Consider the following 24,198-nt stretch of genomic DNA (forward strand, 5'->3'; position numbering starts at 1 on the left):
CATCATTTTGTCTATCTGAATACAGGAGTTCAGTATTTCACCTGCAACCACAAGGGCACTGCACAGTCCCTGAGGAGACATGGAAGGTGACAAATCCTGGCTGCACAGTGGCTGATTGCAATTGGTGACCTCAACCCTAGCTTGTGCATCAAAGTATGACCCTGATAAGGAACAGCATGTCAGGGATCCCCAGTGAAATATGAAACTTAGCACAGAATCCTAGAAGTCAAAGCCAGTTTCAAATAATGCTCTCAGCTTTCCACCACACTTCTTTCTACATGATGAAAACGATACATGTGATATCAGTTTCTTAATTGTCCAAAAGCAATTATGTATTACTTGTCAAAAAACACCACCAACACTGAGAATCTGCATGTAATGTAACTGCATCCAACCAGTTACTGCTGCCAGGTCTTGTTCCCCTTGCTCATCATTGCGTTACATGTATTTACACTTTGTTGCTGGAATACTCAGAATGGACACACATGAAACTTCCACATGAACATATGAAGTGTTCATATATGAATGACACTTCAGATCTGAGGCAATATTTCCTGAAAGTTTTCACAGCCATGATTCATTCGTGGCTGTCTTTTTCTAAGGTTAAAAATGTTTTGTTCACTGTTGTTTCTGCTAAACCTCACGAATATGGGATATGAGAGCAGATCTGCCTGGATCACCCTGTCCCAAGGAGAAGTATCCTCTCCTTATGCTAAGTGCATCTTTACTCCCACTGAGTTGTAGTGTAAGCATTATTTATAGTAATTGCAGGTTTTATCATGAGTTAAGTCACATCTAGAAATAGAACAGCACAACCATGGTGTACCCAATTTTTGTTTCAGAAATAAAAGTCTAAGCTGAACTTCAGTGTGAAATACCTTGTCCCCTTGTACTCCTCCAAATAAGACTGGTTAAAATCAGCACAGTGTCCAATTCCCTGAAGACTTTATTAACTCAGGCCTGCAGTGTTAAATAAGTCAGGTACCAGGTCAGGGAGAATTAGATTAGACAATTTAATCAGTGGAGGATGCATTCTACAATATCCAGTTCAACCTGCCTGCAATTATATTTCAGTTAGAATTTAGGGACAAGTTTCAAGTCTTAAATGACAAATTCACTTTTTTCTTCACATGCCAGAAGTTAGCTGGCAATGTACTGACTGTGGAACCAGTAAAATAGGAAAAAACAATTGCTGCACAGTATTAGCATATCCGGCTGCTTGCCAGTTTGGGATTCCAAGGCATAAAATACATTGAAACACACTTGCAGACCTGAACTGGTTAGAACCTTGCTGCTTTATCTGCAGTTCAGCTTATTTAAATTGCACCTTCACTTGTACTACCACATTTTTGAAAATAAGTAGTTCAACAATATCTTCTAAGAAAGTTTTGCCTCAAAGTACTCAGTTCCCACCTTTTGACCTGACCGCTGCATTGTCTAATGGATCCAGGGCTATTCCAGATCTAAATCTTTAATAACTTTTCAGTTCACCCAGATCCTTTACTCTGGGCACTCAAAAGATTATTTTTTAACACTTTCAAGTAAGGTCAACAGCACAACTAACCATGATACTTCTTTAACAGCATGAAAATGAGAAACAGACAAGATCCCCAACAAGCCAACCCAACCTAAAAATAAGAGATACAGCCTCCCTGCTTCATCTCCTTCTCCCACTGTCAAATGTCATATATTTTAAAGACCAACTCAGAAGTATTGACTGCATATTCAAACATATTTCAGGCTGGACATGGCACCTGGAGTTCCATCTCAATCCTGGAGCAGGGGCAGCTACAAGAGACTGTTCAGGAGTGGGTTCTGTTGGTTATGAACATCCCCAAGAACTCTCCTGACTGCCTCTGCCAGTGTTTCCACAACCTGACAGCAGAAGACATCTTTCCTATGTAATGTATGTAATGAATTTGAGCCAGAAATCAGAACTGTCAGTGAGGATAACAGGTTGGTTTTGGGTTTTTTTCCAAACGAAAACTCTTTTTTTTTTCGTAGGTAGCAATAAGTTTTCATTTTAAAAGAACAGCTGTGCAGGAGAAATCTAAGTTATGAAAATTCTGTTATTTTCCATGAAAGAAAAGTTTAAGGGAATTTTTCCTTCACTGTAAGTGAATTCTTAGCATTTAAAAATTTCAATATGATAAATCACACATTTTAAAGCTTTTCCTCTCCAACAGAACAACAAAAATTAAAGTGTTGTTTACTGTTTCTCCTCACAGAAATATTTCCCACTTTCCAAAATAAAATTTCATTAAAATTTACAGAATTTTTTCAAGTACCGAAACTTTATTAGAACTTAAAACTTTAACTACATATGTTGAAAATCAGGATTTTTCAAGCACCTTCCAACCAGGAGCAAACTACAATAGTAAAAAGGTGGGCATCACCCACCTCCCACTCTGTAGCAAGAGATGACAGCACATCCAAAATTAACTTAGCTTGTATTCAGTGTCCAAATGCAAGATCTTTCAGGTACTGCATGCACTGACTAAAATCAATGAATCAAAGTCTCCCTCAGAGTCAAAACAACTGTTTCTCTTGGCTAAATTCTGCAACAATTCTCACTGAAAATGTATTTTAGCTTTGTTGCTTCAAATTTAAGAGGCAGAATAGATGAACATGCATTGCTCTCTCCAAAGCATTCCAGAAAGGGAACAAAGAACCCAAAAATATCTGTGTTTGGCTCTATCTCTAAAAGCCATGGGATTTGGATAGAAGACCATAATGCAAGGTTAAAGTTAACAAATATTGATGAGAGATGCAGTGTAATGTGACGCCTGCTATGGGCAGAAATACAGAAGAGTACAATTTCATCCTCATGATTGTTTTGGGGGGAAAAAAAGACTTACAGGTGTTGAAATTCACAAATAATCTAGCTCTACAGTTTGATTATTCTCCCTGTCTTGCTTCTGGCTTCAGAAATCAGTGCCTCAATTTTTATTAAAGATGATAAAACAGTGCAGGGTTTGCATAGTCTCAAGAAGGCAATGACACGAGAAGCAGGATCTGTATTACACGCATTTGTATGGATGGATTGGACCCAACAAATGAATTAGCTCAATCCAGCTCTTCACAGCTACCACAGAATCTTGTTTTGGATTAATTTTCAGGCAGGAGAACTGTTTCGTTCAGAAGATGAAGTGTTTTAGAATGAGTTTGAATGAGATAGTTAGAAACATCACATCTAATCTTTTTTTAAATCACACACATTTAAACTGCCACAGCCAAAGAGCCCTGTTCACATTCTGCTTTCAACCACACTAGTAAAAAAACCAAGGGAAAAATACCATAAAAATCTTATCTGCTTTGTGATCTTTTGGGAACTGAATAATAATAATACTTAACAGTGATATAGCACTTCACCTCTTCAAAGCACTGTATAATCATTAAGTGAAAAAATAATCTGACAACAATAACTCATCTACCTCCATCTGCCATCAGCGCTGCACTCCAAATGAGAGCATTGCAAAGAGAACATCACTTAGCACAGCCAACACCCGCTTTCTTATCTTGTCCATCAAATTTAACTGGCACACTCCCTGTGTGGGGCAAAAGGGGCCTCTGAAGGCAACACCAGTGGTCAGGCCAAGCTGACAAACTGCATCAGGTGGATGCTGAAGGTCAGATCCCACACAGCAGCTGTGGGCCAAGCTCACTGGAGGACTGAGGTTTGCTTATTCCAGACAGAAAATAGTCAGTGTTGGTCTTTGAATTAAAATCAACACAAACCTCACAGAATTATTCAACTGACAGCTAAGCACAGGTTTACTGAGTAACTACAAAACTCATCTGGGAGGCATATGGAGGGCATGGAACGGTCTAGGAATAGCCAACTACTGAGGAAGTTTCATGATTCTTCTCCTCCAAAATATGCAATTTAAAATTGTAAAGGCAAGATTTCCACACAGACTGATTTGATTGCTACAAATGTACCAGAGAACATTAGGTGTTTCTGCATTCAGTTTAAGACAAGTAGGGTGAAGCAGTAATTTATTACTAACTGGCTACTTAACCATTTAGCACACACACACACACAAAAATTACTATATAGAAATTAAGACCATGACAAGTAATCCAGAGCATTCAAGAGGACACTTTAAGTGTCCCTGAGAGAGGAAATACACAGAAAAAGAATCCCTGATAATGTCTAATTGGGAAAGCAGCTGCAGCAAACCAAACAGATACACAAAAGAGAGAATTTTCAGGTTTAATCTCTCCACCACCCATTTATTCCTTCATCTGTATCTTCTATATAAACATTTGCAACTGTGCTGTGTATTCTAGGTATTATGAAAATAAATCCTTTATTTGCATTTTACTTTAATCTGGCTTGAATCAAGGGGAACTTCAAGGTAACTTTCCAAAAAGGACATCTCTCCTAAAGGCAGTGCAAGTCTAAAAACCAGAACACAGGCATTGCTTTGCAAGTGCTTTGGCTTCTCAGCACATAGTCCTGAAGGAGTAAAATTATTTGTCCAAGGCAGTCAGGCTAATTTGACAATGACCACCGCTGGATCAAAGGAAAATCACCTCTTAGTCACCAGGAATAATCTGTAGAACACTCCAGCTTTCTGCTGGGACACAGCAGAGCTCCCCTATTCGTCAGATCTATATGGCAAGCACTACCAGAGGTGTCATATTAATAACATCACACACTGATGACTTTGCCAGGCAGTTTTCAAATGCCATTCACTCTCAGAAATGTTTTTATTTACAACTTATTTGCATGGCCCAACTGAATTTGGGCTTCATATGCTGTAAATATTAGCAAAATGATAGATTTATGAAGCTTTAGTTATCTAGCAAAAGATCTTCTAGGTACATCTCAGACCATCTAGTAAAGGCACAGGAAACACCATTTCTTTAGGGAGTATGCACAAAGCAACTTGTCTGAAGCTCACTATATTACATCCCCCAGTACTTTGGGGAGGCACAAGTTATCACCTATAATTACAGACAGACACACAGGCCTTTCTTCGTTTTATGAACCTACATTTTACTGTGTACATTATGGCTTCTATATCAACTTGTATTCTGCTGCAGAAGCCTCTTGGAAAATCAAGCTGTAGTATCATCTCACAGAAATGAAGTTATCAACCTTAGAAGCCCATTTACCATTTTTTGAGAAAACGGCACAAGCTTTGCAGTTTGCTTTGCCATAATTAATTTACAACACAATAAAGAAATTAACACCATGTGAATCAAAAGCTATAACAGAAACTAAAAAGCAAAGATGACAATTTCTTTGTTCACAAGTTAAAGTGGATTTTTTAATTATTATTTAAAGGAGTGACTTTTTTTTTCCCTCTTAAAGGACTATTGAAATAAAACAGTTAGAAAGCTGCCTTTTCCTCTTGCTTCTCTTCAAGTCTCTCTGTCTGTAATTATTTCCCTCTGTTGCTGGTAGCTCCTCCAGGCTGCAGAAGCACAAAGTAATCCAGCACCACATTTCCATGGGGTCATAAACCCTGACTAGATAACAATTAACCCCAGTGGCCAGTTTGCTCAGGAAGGGTCACAAAGACATTTATAATTCACGAGTGATATGTTTGAATGCATTTAAACATTGTTTATGCCCCGTGGCAGTTTTACAGCTCTTCACAGCAAAGCTTTACTTCTTTTCTAAATACCTGCAGTTTCTCTGAGGACAGCTCCTCTCCAAGGTGCCTGCATTCTGCAGGTGCCCCCAAACTGTGTTTGCACAAACAATGAACTAATTTACTCTAGCCAGTCTAAGGTACCACGCTTTTTGCCAATAATGAACCTTATTGCTCAACTTTTTTAGTGCTAGAAAAGTGTGATTTTGTCGTTGTTGGACAAACTTGTACTTGTGTGCAGTCATGAAAAATACCAGTTTCCTTCATTCCATAGATTAGTTGCATCATGATCTATTTCACTTACCTCATTGATCCACAAATGCACTAGTCCATTTTGGTCGTTTAAAACTGCTATGCCAGTTTAAGCAATTTTTTCCACAGGAAAAAAAATAAAGCAACTCTAAACCATTTCAGTAAGAGATTACATTGCTCTTTCTTTCACCATACTTAACAATAAGCAGCCTGTATAAAAAACAGTGTAGCAGTGATTAGAGAAGAGAGACAAACTAAATTTGGACTGAGATTCATCAGCAGCATGAAGGTTTGTTTTCCTCCTCGCCTTCCATTACTTCTCTAGCTTCCACTTAACGAAAACATATGGAATTAGGACAATCCCAAAACAGCAGAAAACAATGAAAAAATACTTCATTGAAAAAAGCAATTTCACAATGTTGTTTTTTTGTATTATTCCATTTGAAATAGTACCTTTAGAAACATTCCCAGAGATGTGACTTATCTAGGAATAAAAGAAGAAATCAAAGTATAGAGTTTTGCTGAAAAAGCATAGCTGTGTAAGAAAAATGTTTGAACATCTGTTGGACAGCAGTAACTTCACTGACATGGGAGTGCACCCAGAGCAATTTGGAGTGGAAGTGGCTGCAGATTTAGGAAAGAACAGCAACCACTTATGATGACAGATTTCACTGTCATCCTCTTATCTCTTGCCATTAACATATCTCCTCTCCATTCCTGGTAAAATCTAGCCCTAAATATGCTTTTGCTACTATCGCAACCCAAAAATCAAATTAATCCACCCACATTGTACTGTAAAATGTGCATTAATAATTCTGACTCACACAGAATGAGTTTCTTTTCCATCCACCAGAGCTGACCAGCTAAGAAACATCTTTGCATCACAACTCAAAACAGCTGAATTATTTCTGCTCTTGCCCATTGCTAACTGAATCAAACTGTAGTTACCTGTCTTTAGAAAACTAGTGCTATTGCCTAGCTTCGACCTGGTGAATTGCAGGTCTAATAACCTAACACACCATAGAAAAACATATCTAAAGCCCACAAACCCACTCATTCTTCATAGAAAAGATTACATTAAACCTGTTTTTTTTAAAAGACATTTGCATTCCTCCTATTTAATTAAATGTGATACCTACAAGCTGCTTTTTGGGCACAAAGTCCTTGCTAGCAACCTTTCCAATTTCAGTGCCATAGTCTGCAGAACCATTCCCAAGAAGCACAGAGACAGAGCAACTCCCTGGAGAAGCACTAAGTATTGGTGCAACACGGTGCTGCTTACCTTCGCCTTAATTTTATCCTCTTAAGTTGTGCTGTTTGAAGCAAAATCAATTCAAGTTGCTTTGGTTACTCTCACTTTCAAAGTCTGAACCATTCCCTGGAGCACTGCAGCACTGACTTAGTGGCACTGAGATCTATTTCAGGCCTTAGTGAATAATTCTGTGCCATTCACATTGAATTATACTCAGTGTTGCTTTTTCCAGTTAGTTGTTTAGGCACTAGGATGTTTACTTTTTCCATGGCAAAATTGTGGAAGAAATGTACTGTACTGTTGTCTACCAAAGAGCATAGGTAAAGAGTCCTTTATATTTCTTTCAGCATTTAAATACTAGAGAAACTGCATAAAATAACTTAATTCCTCTATCGGTAAAGTGAAAATACACCTGCTAATGAAGAAACAGCTGGGGGTTTCCACAAGAACACATTTCCCATAGATAAACTTGGTATTTCTCCTTCAATAATCTTTTTATTAATAAAAATTGACAAAATATTTTTTGGTTGAAAACGGGACTAAAAATTTTATAAGAAATCAGGACTGGAAATGTAGATATTGAAAAGCCATGCTGCAGCATATTCACCTCATATGTGAGCCAATTTGAAATTGTGCGATTCAGTACTTTGTGTCGGTTTGGATGAGATAGAAATATCACATTTGGGGAAGTTTTGTTTCTCAAAAACCATGATCTCTGTGAGAAAGAAAAAAAAAAAATCTTTATTTAAAAAAAAAACCCTGAAAGTAATGACAGGGAAGAAGGGTATCTGTCAAAACCAAGTAGTCCCAGTCACTTTTTCTCTGCTAGGACAGCATCAGCTCGAGCTAACACTAAGTGCTCTCACCTGCACAACACTGCAGGCTCGCCTGAGGAGCTCTGTCCTCACCTGGCCTTAGCAACACCATCCTTCTCCAACACATTGCTCGCAGCACTTTTGTTAATGCTGTCTGGAGGAGCTCAGTATAGAACAGTCACCCTTAGTATTCAGCCTTTTTAAGCAAAGCAGTGCCTTCATGTAACAGCTTTTCCCCAGGGAATATCACTAAGGAAAATACAGGTAAGGAAACTGACAAGTGAAAACCTTGTTAAAAATTTAAATTCCCTAACAAATGCTCATATTTGTATGCTCAATTTTTTTGGCTTTAAAAATATAAGCTGCATTTAGATACAGCTTAGATGTAAACCAGCTGGAGTAAAAAGGTATTACTAAAGGAATAATTAATAAACTTTTACAAATATCTGAGGCACATTTAGGTGTCACTATCCTGCATCCTCAGGTAATGAGACGGAAATCCTGTCTAAGACAGTGTGGTCCTGTGGATGAAGGCCAAGAGTAAAGCATTTAAACAATGTACCAGCTACTTATGCTTCAGAGGGGAGTAAATAGACACCTGAAATCTTATATTCTTGCATATTTTCATCCACTTGTCAACAAGTAAAGCAAATTTCATATGGAGCTGCTGGTCTCTTCCAATAGTCTTCAGGAACTGTAAGGTTCTTTTGTGACTTGTCAATATTATTTCTGGCTAAGTGACCCAATATAGGAAAGGATAAGGATCTGTTGGGGGCAGATGATCTTATTCACTGGGACAAAAGACCACCATGATATTTAGACCGTTCAGGTACTTTAAAACCACATCAAACATTCCACATGCTTTAGCAGCACACAAGAAGCTTCAGCAGAGTGGTCAGCAAGACAGGAAGCCATAAATCAGCCTGTGGCCTCAATATGGGGACTGGTGGTTACAAGCACATTAAGGGAATTCAGAGATGAGATGGTAAGAAGCCAACTCATTATAGTGACAAACAGCACCCAGCTGCAGGAACGTCTGCTCGCAGAGCCAGACACCTGCCCTTGCAGGCAGCCACTGCTCTCAGCCACAGGCTGGGAGAGGACAGCTGTGCTGGCACCCTGGGACAGGGACAAATGATGGCCCAGCCAGCCAAAGCATAAGCCCAGCTCAGCCTGGTGGCACCTCCAGTGCAGGGCAGACTGGTCCCATGTCCTACAGTGACAAAGGCAACTATTATCTTATATGATGACAAAAAAAAAAAGCAGCAGAAGTCATTTTCCCTTAATTTCTGCAAGCAGTTGATCAGTTATTGATTTAATGGAGCCCCAACTTTAAATTGCAGCAGAGGAAAAATCCTCACTGATAACAAATATGAAATTCAGGAACATAGAAGCAGAGCAAAGTGAAAGCAGCAAAGCTGAAAAGTAGTCTTTGGAGGGGCTCAAGCAGAAAGCCAGGTAAAAGACAGTGTCCAAGAATGTTAAAAAAGGACATAGCCCAGAGACTCTGCCCCAGAGCTCTCTCAGGTGTCTTGGGAATTGCTGAAGGGGACTGCTGGCAGGGAAGATACTGCTTTTCAGACAAATGGTGAGGTCAGGAGGCTCAGCAAAAGATGTTCATGTAAAGATAGATTAAAAAAAAATAAACTGCAGACATTGGAACACCCATTCTTTGAGGGAGTGTGTGATTTAACTAGATGTGCAAGTCATGTAGGATCCACTGAAGGCTAGAAATAACACATGGGTAATCATAACATTCAATTAATGGAGTAGTTTTCCTCAGACTCCTTTGACTATTCATGGAGCTGAGGCTTCTTACCTTGCTGTCCAAAACAGATGTCCTATGTAAGGCAAATACCTCAGGCAATACATTATTTTTGCTCCGGCTAGATGTGATTTAGCAACATTGAACAGATTTACTTAAAAAAATATGGCATTACAAGTGGAAAAAAAAAAGCAAGAGAATATGAAACCAGCTTCACTTCCTTAAGTAGGGTAACAGCTACTTCAGTTATTCACTAGAATTCACTCAAAACTGGAAGAAAGTTTTCAGTCTAAGTATTTCAAGGACTTAGTTCAGGCCCCAGAGGGCAGCAGTTCATTTAGGTATGGGACATTACAGCAACAGGCATGAATAAGAGGCCTCTTTAGATTACAAGGACAAGTCTTTAGGATAAACTAAGGGTCTCCAAGCTGTCAGAGCACATAATCAATTTAAGGACCCAAACAGCAATTAATGTAAAACTTATTTCAGTAATGATATGACTCAGCTGAGCCTGTTACCCCAAACATAGCAAGTCAAAGATATTATTCATCAGAATACATATGCAGATATCAAAGAACATACTGAAGTGAAGGCACTGTGGTCCCTCTCATGGGAGGCACATTGCAGCGCTGAAGGGACCCTGAAGGAGCTCTGCCTCTGCTTGTCCCCCCACAATTCACTGCCAGAACTGCATTCTTGCAATCAGCCTGCATTAAGGGACAGCTTTCAGTGCAGAGTTGAGCTTTAATTCACAAGTCTATTAAAAACCAATACTTACAACAGAATTGTCATTTTTAATGGAACCAAGCTGTGCTTTCTCCCTCCCGCCTTTCATAAATGTCAAAACAAACTCAGTTGGTTTACTCATTTACAATAGAGAGCCTTTCACCATTGAAAAACATTGCATAGCTATAGTTCAAGGGTAGGTCATCATCTATATAGTTCTGAGATCCAGAGACAAAAGGCTTCATAAGGCTTTTGTTACAATATCAAAAAAAGCTGCAAGTGCTGTAAATAAAAGAAATAAAACTCTCTCTGATTGCATTTCCCTGAGATTAGCAATGACAGCTGCCCATGTATCATGGAAAGCAGAAAAACACAATGCTAATCTGCAAATACAATTACCACATTTCTGATATTTCAATTTGAAGCTTAAGCTAGAATTAACTAATGCACCAAATTAATTTCAGATTCCCAGGTATAAGAGTCTCTCAGTTTATTTCTAACCAAAGTTTTTTACTCTGAAATGAACATCAAGGTACATCATCTAGGCCTGAGCATTTTGTAAATCTGCATCTCAGACACCTCAAAAAGCATTTCTCAAACTTTTTTATAAATTATAGCTCTTCATATAAACAAAGTTACAAAGGATTAAATTGCATGTCAATTACTGTAATTTTTCTGCTTTAAAATATAGCTTTGATGATGCACTAATAAACAATTAAAAAAAAAAAAACTGATTACTTGGTAAACATAGTATCAAGTAGAAATCCATGCAACAGCAAAAACTTTTTTCCCTGTAGCAAACTCTCAAAAAATTCCCATTCAACCTATAGTCTCATTTTCCAGAGTAAATCTGCCCATTGGGCTCCTGGTAAAGACTAAACCTAAAACAATATTACAAACGGCTCCACTGACCTCGCAGCAAATTATGAGTTTTATAGGTGTAAGGGGAAAGGAGGTTTTATGATAACACTAAAATGACTGGTGCAAAACACTATAAAGCTTCCTGCTGCTTGAGAAAGAAGTGCTCCATATTTAAGAGGCAAAAAAGGTGTGTGAAAATCTGCATAAAATAATGGAAATGGTTTCTCTAAGTGGTTGGACATACTTAAATGTGCATTTCTTGGATCTGTTACAGGATAATAAAACAAAAAAACCTCCAAGTTCTTTCTTTTGTTATTATACTCAAGACAAGAGCAGTATGAGAAATGCAGCATCTGTTGTACAGTTTAAGGGCTGTAATACAGAGCTCCATCTTCAAACTTGGAAGGAAAGTGTTTCAGTTTGCCCAAAACCTTTTACCTAAGCAAAATTGAACATGATTTTATGGTCAAAAGGCAACTGTTCCTTAAATATTCTTTAAACATGATTGACCACTACCTAGAGAATGGTTGATTAAAATCCTTGTGAATGGAAAATTTTACACAGGTGCTTAGAAAGAAGCCTTCTCCTTGCAACTACACATTTTTAAAACCAGACTCCACACAGAATCCTAGTTCTGCAGTAGTTTACTGGCAGCCTAAGCAAGCTGGGTCCAATTACACAATTTTCAAGGCGAGCATTTTGTTCTTCTAGTCTTTTTAATAATTTTCTAACATGTTAACAATTTTGCAGAAGACCTGCAAAGGAAATATACTCTCTCTCTAACAAAGATTTATGATGTTGAGTTCTCATAATTCAATACATGATGAAAAATAAATCTATTAAAGATTTTAACCTTTTTTCTTATTGTGATGAATTATCAATATCATGCTTTATCAATCATACAATATTACCTAAAAATAGAGTTGATAAGAGCTTTTGTGCTGTACTCAAGTTTTATTCTTAATAGCTATTAATATCTACTATAAAAAATGATCATATGAAGAAATGCCCTTCCAATTTGCATCCCGATGAAAAATAAATGCCTTGCAACTGTAAGAGTTGCTCAGTGCTAATTCAACCATTGCTAGTTCCATTTGCAATAATGTCATCCTTCAAACACTGGCAGTGCTTACTGCCTGAAAAATGTTATGCATACTGGTGGGTTTGTTTGGGAACTTCATGCATCTTTTTGCAAATCATTATTTAAACAAGAATAAAAAAAAATAAAAGGATAAAGCAAATTAACTAGCTCTTGGACAAATGGGTAATATTCCAGGCCACGTCAAAAATTCATCTTATCCACATTGCATCACCATTCACACTGTGTGTGCAGAAACCAGCATGTGGCAAGCACTGTCCATCTGAACCAGCAGGTATGACGTTTTATAAATATTTTTAAGCCTAGGTTTCACATTTTACACTTACAGTTGATTGTTACTCTACCAGGTTTTTTACAATTCCTTCATTTTTAATGTTAAAACAATATTGACAAAGTTACTTGAATGATATCCATCTTGCTTAACAACTAACTAGTTGACTGAAATGATAGGTTCCTATTTCTCATGTATCAAAAGTTAGAGGTAAGAGGCTTAAGGAATACAGATGCAGGGCAGCAAACATTAAACTTTGTGGAAAATAATAAAGTACCAAAATGTGCTTTGATGTTACTTCTCACAGAGCTACAGCACATTGACTGGAATAGTGGGAAAATATCCTGGCACTTAAACAAGTACAGTCCAACTCATTGATTTCCAATATCTGCATTACAAGTGACAGAATAAAGGCAGAGTATGACACAAAAATGAGAACAAGTTCACATTTTCAGAATGAAGCTCTACCACAACTTCACGCTCTTAGCGACTTATCTGTGCTGGGTCAAGATTGTGGTAAAAGAGATCAGAAGAAAAACCAAGTGACTGGATGGCCAATATTGTATCTTGCAATACTCAGGGCTGCAAAACTGCACAAAATTGGCATTTGTCTAACTGCAACACAGTGTCATGTAACATACATCCAAGTGATTTCATCATTATCTGCTTCTGGCTCTGTCAGAGCCATTATTTTTTACTGCTAAGAATAAAAATTACATGAAGGGCTTTTGCATAGTTGGTTTTCTTATTTTTAAAAACTATTTATTTTTCATTGAACAAATATTAACAGAGAACTACTGGCACCTATGGCTTTCTGAACAAAGATCAGCTTGGTAAATCATGCCACTTAGAGTAAGCAAACTATCACTTGATTCAAGCAGCTGTCTACGCCACAGTCAAATTGTTCCTAATCATATAAAGTTCCAGATTTCCAATTGTCACAGTAATAAGAAATTCCTATCAAAAGCACGTGTGTTTCATCAAGGCAGAAATCCATGGCAGTGAAATGTTGAATTTGTTCTTTGATTTCTGACTGGTTGTTAATTATCAGAGAGTTGTTTCAGCCTTACATCCCATTGGTTTGGACGCTTGAAGCTGCAGCAGCGCAACTACTAACTCCTGTTGCCTGAGGGAGGTATTATACATACTAAAAACAATCAGGAAAAGGAAAGATTAATTCCTGGCTACAACATGTTTCTGTCAACATCATGTCTCTTGAAGAGAGCCTGCTGCTCTGTAGGATGCATCTCCCATTTTGTTAATGTAATTCCCAAGGATAAAAAAATGCTTCTATGAGGACAGCAGCTGTGGACATAGCTAATCTTAAAGTAATTGAATTTATTGGGAAGTGGCCTTTCCACAGAAACCACCTACAAAATTGAAAATAAAATTAGATATTTCTATGAAGAGAGAAGAATAGAGTTATATTTTGTGTAATTAGCATCACAGTCTCTCCCAAGAGTTTACGTGACCACAAGTCAAATAAAAAGCAATACACAAGCCACCAAGTTGAGCTCTTCATTCAACTTTCCACAGCAGTTCTGATCTCAAGCACTAAAGACATTTTGCTTACACAAACTCTTGCTATCGAACCTTGCAGTATTTACATGCACTATATGGATAAGAAATCATACAACTGAACACTGGGAAAAAAAAAAAGCCACCAAAAAAAAAGAGACAAAAAACAAACCCAAAACAACCACCAGGACAGTTAAGGTTCAAAGAAAGAATTCCTTGAAAACTGTATTTTACCAGCCGTTTGTTTGAGGCTCTGTATTCATACCTTAGCTAACACTACAAACACCCAAAGCAAGAAAATGATACTAGCTCAGTTACAAAGAAATCTGTTGCCATGGGAAACCCAAAGATATCAAGTGAGGAACTGATAGCAGGAGTAAATGAAAACCCACTTTCCAGACATACAAAGAAAGTACAAGTCAACACACAGGGCTATGAAACAATTGTGATTTAATCCTAATTAAGGCAAGGCCATGTGACTGGTTACAAAGCTTATCTGCATAGTCCACATGCAGTTGACACTTTTTGTTTCTACTTAACATCCTCCAGAAACTCTCCTGTTCTGCCAATCTACACAGTGACATAAATTGACATTCATGTCACCCCAGTGTACATTTTTCCATGAAATGCCTTTCCCACAGATCTCAATGGGCTCAGCAAAATAGACAGGAAAATAATCATTGAGAATGAACTCATCCTGGTACAGAATACTATGTTAAATTCCTTTTAAGATTAACACTTCCAAGTTACCTTCCAAAAAACCTGGTCTCCCCTCAGACAAAATTCAAGTACGAACTCCTAAGAACTCATCAATTGATAACAGCTCATTTCAAGTGATTCATAACTTACTTCAAAAATTTGTTGTAGGTACTAACTTGTGCAAATCTAATTTCAACAAAGTTTTGCTGACAAAGCACTGAAGTTAAATAATTTGTAACTTGCTAATGACAAATGAGATGGAATGCACTGACATCACTGTAATGGCTTCATAATTTACTCAATATCCAGAGGATTAAAACTCTTATGAATCAATAATCCATCAGCCATGGTGTTGTGAAGTAAATCTTATAATACCTTATAAACCTTATAATACACCAGAATACACTTTAATCTCAATAGTTAAATGCATCAAGAATGTTACTGGTGAGCACAAGACCACTGTTCAATGCTGCAATTCAGACAAGTCAAATATTCTTAGCTCATTTCAGATCAGTATGTATTATTCTAGCACTGCAATTCATCTTCCTCATAGAAATTGTGCCTCGGGTTCTCATACAGTCTGCCAAATTTAAAAAAAAACCCCACATATATATATATACACCTTTTGAAATTAAATTCCGATTTTGTGCTATGCTTTTCTGTGTTCTTGACTTATTGTCACTGGCACCTAAAGGTAGAGGCTCCCTAGCATTATCCTGTCACTGACTGCTGCTCAGACCAGCAAGTGGCTCACAAAACACCCAGTTGAGATTTTGTTTACTTATTTGGTTCACAGTTTCAAGGGTCCATGACATCACATACATAAATACTTTGGTGTGTCACTCTTTAGAGGTTGCTCATGAGAGAGTAACTTTAGATGCTAAATATTTATCTTAACACTATTAGTCATTAGACAGTAATTCAGACTCAGTGTGGCAGGCCTCCAATTTTATTCTTGAGCTCAAGGAGAAAACACAAGTACTCTGCTGTGACAGTCCCCCCTCTTATTTAACACCCAGAGAACAAACCTGTAGGTTCCTTATTCACCTACAGGCTCACTGGCGTGTTTAGACCAACAACCCCTGCCGTCAGTAAGATGGCAAAAAATATTAAGATTAGTTAGAACTTGCTCTTTCAAGACAACTGTCCTCAGCAAGACAGATTTTCACACGAACAAATTTACTGTCTAGACCACTTTGATTTCTACTAGTTTGCAGAAGTCACCAAGTGTTACATTCTCCCTAAACAGAATCACTCCCCTGGGAGGAGCAGAGTCACTGCAGCACAAGCACTGAAGTTTCCTCATCTTGGAATACATACAGAACACGCATTGAGGGGTTGCCCCTAGCAAAAGTGACAGTAAGTGTGCAAAGGCTGAAATCTTTGAGCATCCTGTCTAATGAACACATTCCCAGGTCTGCCCTGTAATGGCATGCTGGCTGGTAACTGAAAAGTTTTGCTTGCAGCTTGCATTTCAAAACATGTCCAAATAATCTACTTGACAGATAATGAAACCTCTTGCAATTACCTTTAGCTTGAAGCAGAGTTCTTAAAATATCATTTTAATATTGATTTGTGATGAAGTTAATTATGTTTTCCTCCAAGCTGGAATGCACAGCCAAAACCAGAGTCTAATCAAACCAACTGGGACTAAGAGAGTGGTAAAAGAACCCTTAAAATAAAGAACAAAATTACTCCTGGTCTTTGACAGAGTGACTTGGCTCCCCATGGGGGATGAGGGTTAAATCTCACCACAAACAGCCAGAAGCCCGTGCAGTCCACTAACAAGGGTAGGGGATTACCAAGAGCTCCACATCTGTTATTGACAATGCTGATGAGCCTAATTGGCAGCACACAGCTGATCCCCCTGAAGCAGCAGGGGGCAGAAACAGAGCACAAAGGTGGATAAGACAGTTTGAGCAATACACTTTCCAGAGTGGCTCTGGATAAGCTGCTCTTGCACACTGGAGCTCACCAGCTCCTCCAGCAGAAAAGCATACAAGGCTGGGGGGCTGCAGCAGGTTCAGCACTGGTGCAACAGTGCAGTTCTGTCAGACAAAGAACAGAGGTACACAAACAATAAACATGACAAAGACTTGTCCAGAAAGGCCACTACTTTCTGGTAGAACAAACATGCCCTGCCTGCCCCCCGCAAAATAATTTGCTAAACAATTATAGTCATGACTTCTCAGCAAAATCCTGAAGTCTTTCAGTATTAAGCTTATTATTATAATAATTGTTTAAACAAAAATGTTACCTGGATTTTACATTTAATTTCACATCTATTTGGAGAATATTCTAAAAGTTATACTACACTCAAGGCAGGATATTCTTGTTCATTACTAAAATATAATCCCCTTTGAGCATGAATTGGCTTTGAACAGGGCTCAGTCTCTGCAGTTCAATGGTCAACCTGTTACAGCATTATAGAAGCCATCTCAAGAGTCAGGAGAAAAAAATTATGTCATCAGGCCTAATATCACAAAATTACATACAACCCAGGTTCCCAAAGTGACCTTTGCTCTTTTATTATCACTTACAAAACACAAGTTGCTGTCCAAGGAATTTTATTAAAAGAGTGTCCCCTTGTAAACACTAGCCTACATATCTGGATTCCCTTCTTTCAAGCCTCTTTCCCCACTAGATCCCAGCTGCCAAGGCATGCTGTTCAAGTCCATGAATTATTCTTAATTAAAACATAATTAGAATGCTGATGTCACCACATGCCAGAAATATGCCAAAAGGAGAGCCAAAGCATGCAATTAGTGAGCAACTGCAGCTACAGAGAACCTTGAGAAAAAGCAAAGACTGGTGGAAGGTGTGACTCCACCCTGAGCACAGCTCCCTCTTGCACTCTGTCAGACTGGCTCTGGCCACCAGTGACACCCACAGTGACCTCAGTTTCCTAATTGGTTGTAATGTGTTTGAAAGCCATTGGAAGGACTCTCTGGAGACCTTTTTTAGGTTTTTCATTAACTTTTTAGATCAATACATTCCCTCTGTACTAGGAGAATAAAAGGAACAAATTAGGACAAACTAAATCAACTTTGAAACATTCTTGGGATTTTCCCAGCCTTGATAAGTACCAAGTCAGATCCATGGTGGAACAGACTGTCATTTAATTTACTCACCTTTTGACTGAAGGTAGCCATTAGAGAGAAGAGTCGGGATTTTGGTATCGCAGCCCACCTTAATATTGACAACTAAAAAAATCTATCCAAACACTATTATAGACAGTTTGTCCCAGACATCTACCTCAGCTGAAGTCAAAGTGTGCAGCAAGAGTAGGATGATTCATCTTTCATCAGCAATCAATGACATTTTCAAGTAATGATACCTTTTCCTGTTACCATGAAACCTCAAGATGACCTCAAGAAATTATAGAAACAGCCACATTAGGAAAGGTACGTGTGGTAAATGTGCCTTTCTGCAAGGGTTATCAAGAGCTAACAGGGAAATTATTAAAAAAAGGCTCTATGATTGAAAACACACTCTGGCAGATCCATCAATTCTTTCCAGTCTTTTTAAACACACTTCTCACATTCTGAAGTTTAACTCACAAATTTTGTGAGTTCGTAACTAATATCCTTCCAGGTGGCATTTGTCAACACATCTTGGAGTGCTGAACTGCTACGAGATCTGTTTCACCATTTGGGATTAGGAACGCCTTATCCCAAACACCTCAAAAATCCCCAGATCAAACTTAAGACATCAGCTGTATGTTAAATAAATTTCTTTCACTTGATATCAAAATTATTTACTTTAGTGAAACAAACACAATTATTTTTCCTTCATGTTCAGATAGTTGACAGAATTAAAAGGGCATTTGGAGTGATTGCTGAAAGGTGTCTGCAAGCTTTGGTCCAGTATCCCTATCATGAGCTTGGTGCCCAACTGCAAGAGTTCTTCAGATATCACCTGGGGCTGTGCATACATCTAAAGTCCACAAGCCTTGTAGATCCCTCTCCAGGCATATGAAGATTTCATGGCAGGACACATCAATTCAGCAATAAGACCTTCAATTTAGGCAGGCTTCTCCTCTGGCTCCAGAAGGCAGCCCTCCCATTTTGTTTATTCTCACATGCTTTAAATGAATTCTGTGCCATTTCATGGCCATTAATGTAGATTTGTTTTACATGATCAGGAAACAAGTTTTTAAACATGTCTCATGCATTAAATATCACATATATTCATCAGGGAAGGAAAACATTTCTGGAGTACAGCAATTTTACAGACTCTGGTTTCTAATAAATTTTCACAGCAACCCTAAACTGCATTAGCAAGTTCCAGTTTATTGTCTAGCTTGTGCACAACATCCCTCAGTGACATGTCAAATCTTTACCAAGGCAGCTGAACTCCTAAAGCTGTCCTTATTGGCAGGGAAATTGTCAGATTAAATTGCCACCTCTTGTCAGGTAAAGATGTATGATCTGATATCCCCCTGCTGCTGATGATACAAACTGTCCTTTCACTTTGGATGTATTATGAATCTCCAGTGTTTCTTACTCTGAGCAAAGAAGTATCTCATGGTGAGAGGAAATATTCCTTGCTGACCACATTAAGCACAGTTTATAATAAATACAGACACAGCAACACAAAACTCCTCAATTGTTTAAATTGTTTTGTTCAGTTTTGAATTTTTTCCAGGGTATTTACTTATCTGTCTAGACAATCAAAAAATCAAAGTATTTTCATAGCCTCCTGTCTCAAGTGCTCTTTCCATAGCGTTACCCAAATGCATATTTACTGTTTCCTAGAGCTTGAGCAGGGAGGTTGGACCCTTCCAGCCATACCCATTCTGTGATTACTGTGCATTTACAAGACCCTAGAAAGAGAGATGTGGAAAAAAGAATTACCTATTACTTGTGTGGGTCCTTGATTACACCCAAGACTTGAGGAACAGAACAGAAAAGCCAAGTACCGTAAGTTTTCATTGTAGTATTTTCAAATAGTCACAAATCCAAATCCTACTACTGACTTACTTATTCAAAACATAGCCATACAACTCTAGCACATGGGGTATTTTAAACAACTTCCCTAAACTTGGATGAAAAATGAAACCAAATAAACCCAAACAAAATATTTCTGACATACATGCACAACAAAGTTTTGCTAGATTCCTTTATAAGCTGCACTTACACATTTAAGTTTAAACAAGTTTTGCATTTCCACTTCTCACCCCCCAAGCTCCCTGTTCATTAGAAATGGAAAACAAGTTTCAGATTTTTTTTTCTTGAAAGAACAAAGCAATAGCTCTGTCTATTGGGGAGAGAACTAATTTTTTCCCTCTATTTTCAAGTTATGAACTGGAAGTTCCAAGCAATGCAACTTAGAGCTTTTTAGGCCAGAGACACAAAGCTGAACTTTCCAAACTATAATGGTGCAGCTCAACAGAAGGTGGCACAAAAGTTTGATTCAATAGTTTAAACGAGAATCTCCTAATAGCAGGCAGAAATTTTTCCCAAGTGCTCTGAAGCACTAGTGCTGATTAGTACTTTATTTCCTCACCTGCTTGCAGGAACACAGATTGCTTACTCTGTTCTCATCACAAACTGAAATGGCTCCAAGCAGTGCCTGGGAGCACAATTTAAAAAAATTGTGCCCCAGAGAAAGCTGCCAAGAAGCCTGAGCTAAGTCAGAAATGTACTCACAGCTTTTCCAACTGACAGCCAGAGAGGAGTGGCATAGCAAGTTCAATAGGCATCAAATGGAAGGTATTGCTGGAAATTTTCTAAGATTTTACAAAATTTTGCAAGTTTCCCAAAGACAGCTGAATGGAAGTTCAAGCTACCAAAAATCAACACAAAATAGGTAAGAATCTAAAAATGGTAAGAGTAGTTATCAAGCAGTGGTTTTAGAAATGGTACAATTGGTGAATAAAATAATTCAAACTTCTTCACTGAAAGCTTAAATGATGATGAAGTGCTCAAAAAGTGATACTTTATCTCCTTTTATGTCTTGTATAAAATGGTCTCTTTCCACTAACCTTTTCCATGATCCTAGACCCCAATTTAGATAATTCCATTATCATCTTCAAAGAAGAAAGATATAGTAGGAAAATGAAGCTATAGACTAATGTTACCTTATTAAAATCCTATTTACATAGAATTAACATAAATACAAGTTGGTAAACCATATGCTATCACATCTGTTCCTCTGTGTATTCATAACCAGACTGTCCCCTATAGGGCTCTCAAATTAATATGTATTAGAATATATTACAAAGTATTTTGATTCTCTTGACAATATAATTTGCAGCTAGATTATTTGTAGGCTTTTAGCTTGGAATTATTACTGTTGCACTGTACATCAGCTGTTTCTTCTAGTGTGATTAAAGTACAACACCTGGCTGTTCTACTATTAAAACTTCATGGAATTGTGTCAATTTCCAAATGCTCAGCTCCTTACAATTCAAGTATTTTCAGTTTGAATATGTCAGAAGAATTCAGTCCTTTACCAACCACACCACCATTTAGGAGCTTTGTTTTCCAGCTTCCAGGCCACTTAAAACATGTCAAACATCAGGAGTGTTTACTAATTAGGTTAGGAAAGAATACATAACAGCAAAAACGCTTTAAATCTGAAGCTTAATAGATAAAAACTCCACTTCAGCCACCAAACATTCTATGAATATATGTTTGCATTTCTGATGAAACTCACAGATGCCTCCCTGCACTGAATAAAGCAGATGCTTGTATTTGCTCTTGGAGACTATAAAGAATATTTTGGGAAATCAGCAAAGTCCTTTATACCCTACTGTTTTATAATTATATTTATTCTCTTCTATGCATACATTGTATGACTAAAAAAACTACCCACAAAATCTGTCTTTTCTTCAGGTCACCTACAAGGTTTATTAACTAAAAAGGTTTAAAAATGAAATTAAAAAAAAAAAACCAAAAAAAAAACTCACCAAAAAACCCCCACCGTGAGATATGTAGAACTAGTAAGGCCTCTCTTCACAGGGGAGAGACGGCCATCAAGGGCTGCCTACCAAAGCCTGCTCACAGACTATAGCTGGAAAGTGCTTCCCCTGAAGAAAGGCTACAGCTCCTCCCTTCCTTTCCAAACTCAGCATCTCTATTTCAGCATTTCTCCCTGAATGGCTCAAAAATAAACCAGGAACTACCAAAACCACAATTAAAACTGCCCAGGTCAGGCAGAGCTGCAGCCCAGAGGAGCCTGTTGGTGCTCTCCTCTCCCTCAGCCAGGCTGGGAGGTGCTGACCACCCTCCCACAGCTCAGATGGCCCCACACACCTGGAAACAGGGCATCAAAAACCCAACCAGCACAGGAAAGTGCCAGCTTACTTCCTGAGAGCACCTTTTAAACCAAACCAAATACAAACGAGTCAACTCAATCCATCGGGTTTTGTCTTTTTTTGCCTTACCTGAGCCAGGGAGAGCTCAGAAGGCCTCTTCCTTGAAGGAGCTCCAGCACTCCTGCACTGTTCCAGGCCATTCCTCTCCTCACCCACTGCCTCACAGGGGCAGAATGTCCCGCCAGTCCCAAGCTATGGGCTCCAGGAGCCTCTGCTGGTGTGCAGGTTGGTGGGGCAGGGCAAGCAGGCAGAGCAGCCCCACAGGGCCAAACCTCTCCTCCACCTGCTACCCTCACCTTCTGAGGACACCTGGCAAATGGCACCACAGCCAATCCTCCTCACCTGAGGGCAAAACCTGAGGGCCTTAATTGCCCCTGGCCTGGCTGGTGAGTAACAAACCTCCCAGCTCAACTCGCAGCACCTGTGACAAACCTCCAGTTTAACTCACAGCACCTGTGACAAACCTCCAGCTTAATTCACCCCATCTGTGTGCTCCTAACGCACTGACCCCACACACCTGTGGCCTGCTTGTTTGCCCCTCCAAGGGTATTAATGTGGTGCTCTCTGAAGCAGTGCAACAAAGTGTTGCTGGAAATTTCTTCTCTGTGGATGATCTTATAGTTGAACTTCAGAATATCTGAAAAAAGGTGTATATTCATAAATCAGAATTATGTTTCATTGCTGGGCCGTGTTAGAGTTTGGATTTCTAGAACATTTTCCTATAATAGAAACATAAAATCTCTCAAGTTCTTTTGGACTACTGTGAAATGCTCCCAGTCTGGACCCATATCTCTTGTTTTAGGTGTGCAGTGCTGCATGGGTGCTATCTCTGTTCACAGCTGGGGAAACTGGCTCAGGAATGTGGCTGCAATGGCACCCCTGGTCAGGAGAGCCCCCTTATCCTCAGTGGGGAACCTGGGGACACACTGCCTTCCTGACCACCATTCAGGCTGATGAGCATCCCAGGAAAATGTTAAGATAGATAGTCACACACCCAGGAGTACAAGTTTACATTGTTCTTATTTTTATACACTTGGACCAATATTTGCTCTTCCACATCTCACAGCTGAGTTTGTATTGATGCCTCAACACCCCAAGACTGATTGCATGATGATTGAAGGGTTTCAGACGTGCATTATTAATAGATCTTGCCTTAATACTCTTGAAGTAATACTGAAAAGTATGCCTGAGCTTTCAAAAAATATTTCAAAATACATTGTATAGAAAATGTTACCAGAAGGTTGTTCTTACTATACTGATTTGCTTTCACAATTCTGGATCCCAGCTCATTATGTTTGAATTTTCAGATTCTGCTAACAGAGGATAATATCCAACATGGCATTCTCTTTTTATCCACAGAACAAGGAGAAACATTATTGGAACAGTCTTTCCTCTCAGTGGATTTTTCCCTGCAGTTATGTTCTGTGCAGCCTGTGCCAGGCCCTGTCTCAGGAGCCGAGTAACAGCCAAGGTCAGGCACAGCCTGCTCTGTCCCAGCAGTGTCACACTAACTCTGCAACTTGTCATTAGTCTGGCAAAGCCGACACAGAACATGATTCCAGGTGTTAGGTGAGAACTGCACCTTTTCTGGGATCACAGGAGACTTAGAGTGAGAAGAAGAAAGATAAAACTGAACTGTCCTCAGCTTGCTCCACTCTGTCTTCTTCTCCAAGACTGAATCCACATTACTTTTGTTTTCATACTTAAACAATCTTCTGCCTGGCACTCCAGTAAAGGATGTAGTGATGCCCTGCAGGGGACAGTGCAGTCTGTGTCATCTCCTGGAATGAAAAACAGCCTTAAGAATAACAGATCATCATCAATTTTCTCTGGTTTTAGGTAACAGAGCAGGAATTACAATATTCAAAAAGCAAATCAGTTGAGCAGTAGAGGGATGAAAACCATGCAGACAGGATTATAATTGTTTTTTTCATTTTGACCTGCAACTATTAGATTAATCTGCTTTATTATATACATTGTGTAAGACTGCATTATGGATCAGATTGCTGCATA

At 38.6% G+C, this 24,198-nt stretch overlaps 1 long non-coding RNA gene across 2 annotated transcripts in view; it reads right to left on the minus strand.

Annotated features, from left to right (window-relative positions):
* Nucleotides 1–22,508, minus strand: part of LOC146431128 (uncharacterized) — a 167,285-nt gene extending 144,777 nt beyond the window's left edge. For both annotated transcript variants that reach the window (XR_014854868.1, XR_014854869.1), the window contains exon 1: nt 22,255–22,508. This is a non-coding gene — a long non-coding RNA (uncharacterized LOC146431128). The remainder of the gene's footprint in view (nt 1–22,254) is intronic.
* Between the last annotated feature and the right edge of the window lie 1,690 nt (nt 22,509–24,198).

The sequence above is a fragment of the Lichenostomus cassidix genome, chromosome 13 (assembly GCF_008360975.1).
Source record: "Lichenostomus cassidix isolate B80296 chromosome 13, HeHo_3.0, whole genome shotgun sequence".
Taxonomy (NCBI): domain Eukaryota; kingdom Metazoa; phylum Chordata; class Aves; order Passeriformes; family Meliphagidae; genus Lichenostomus; species Lichenostomus cassidix.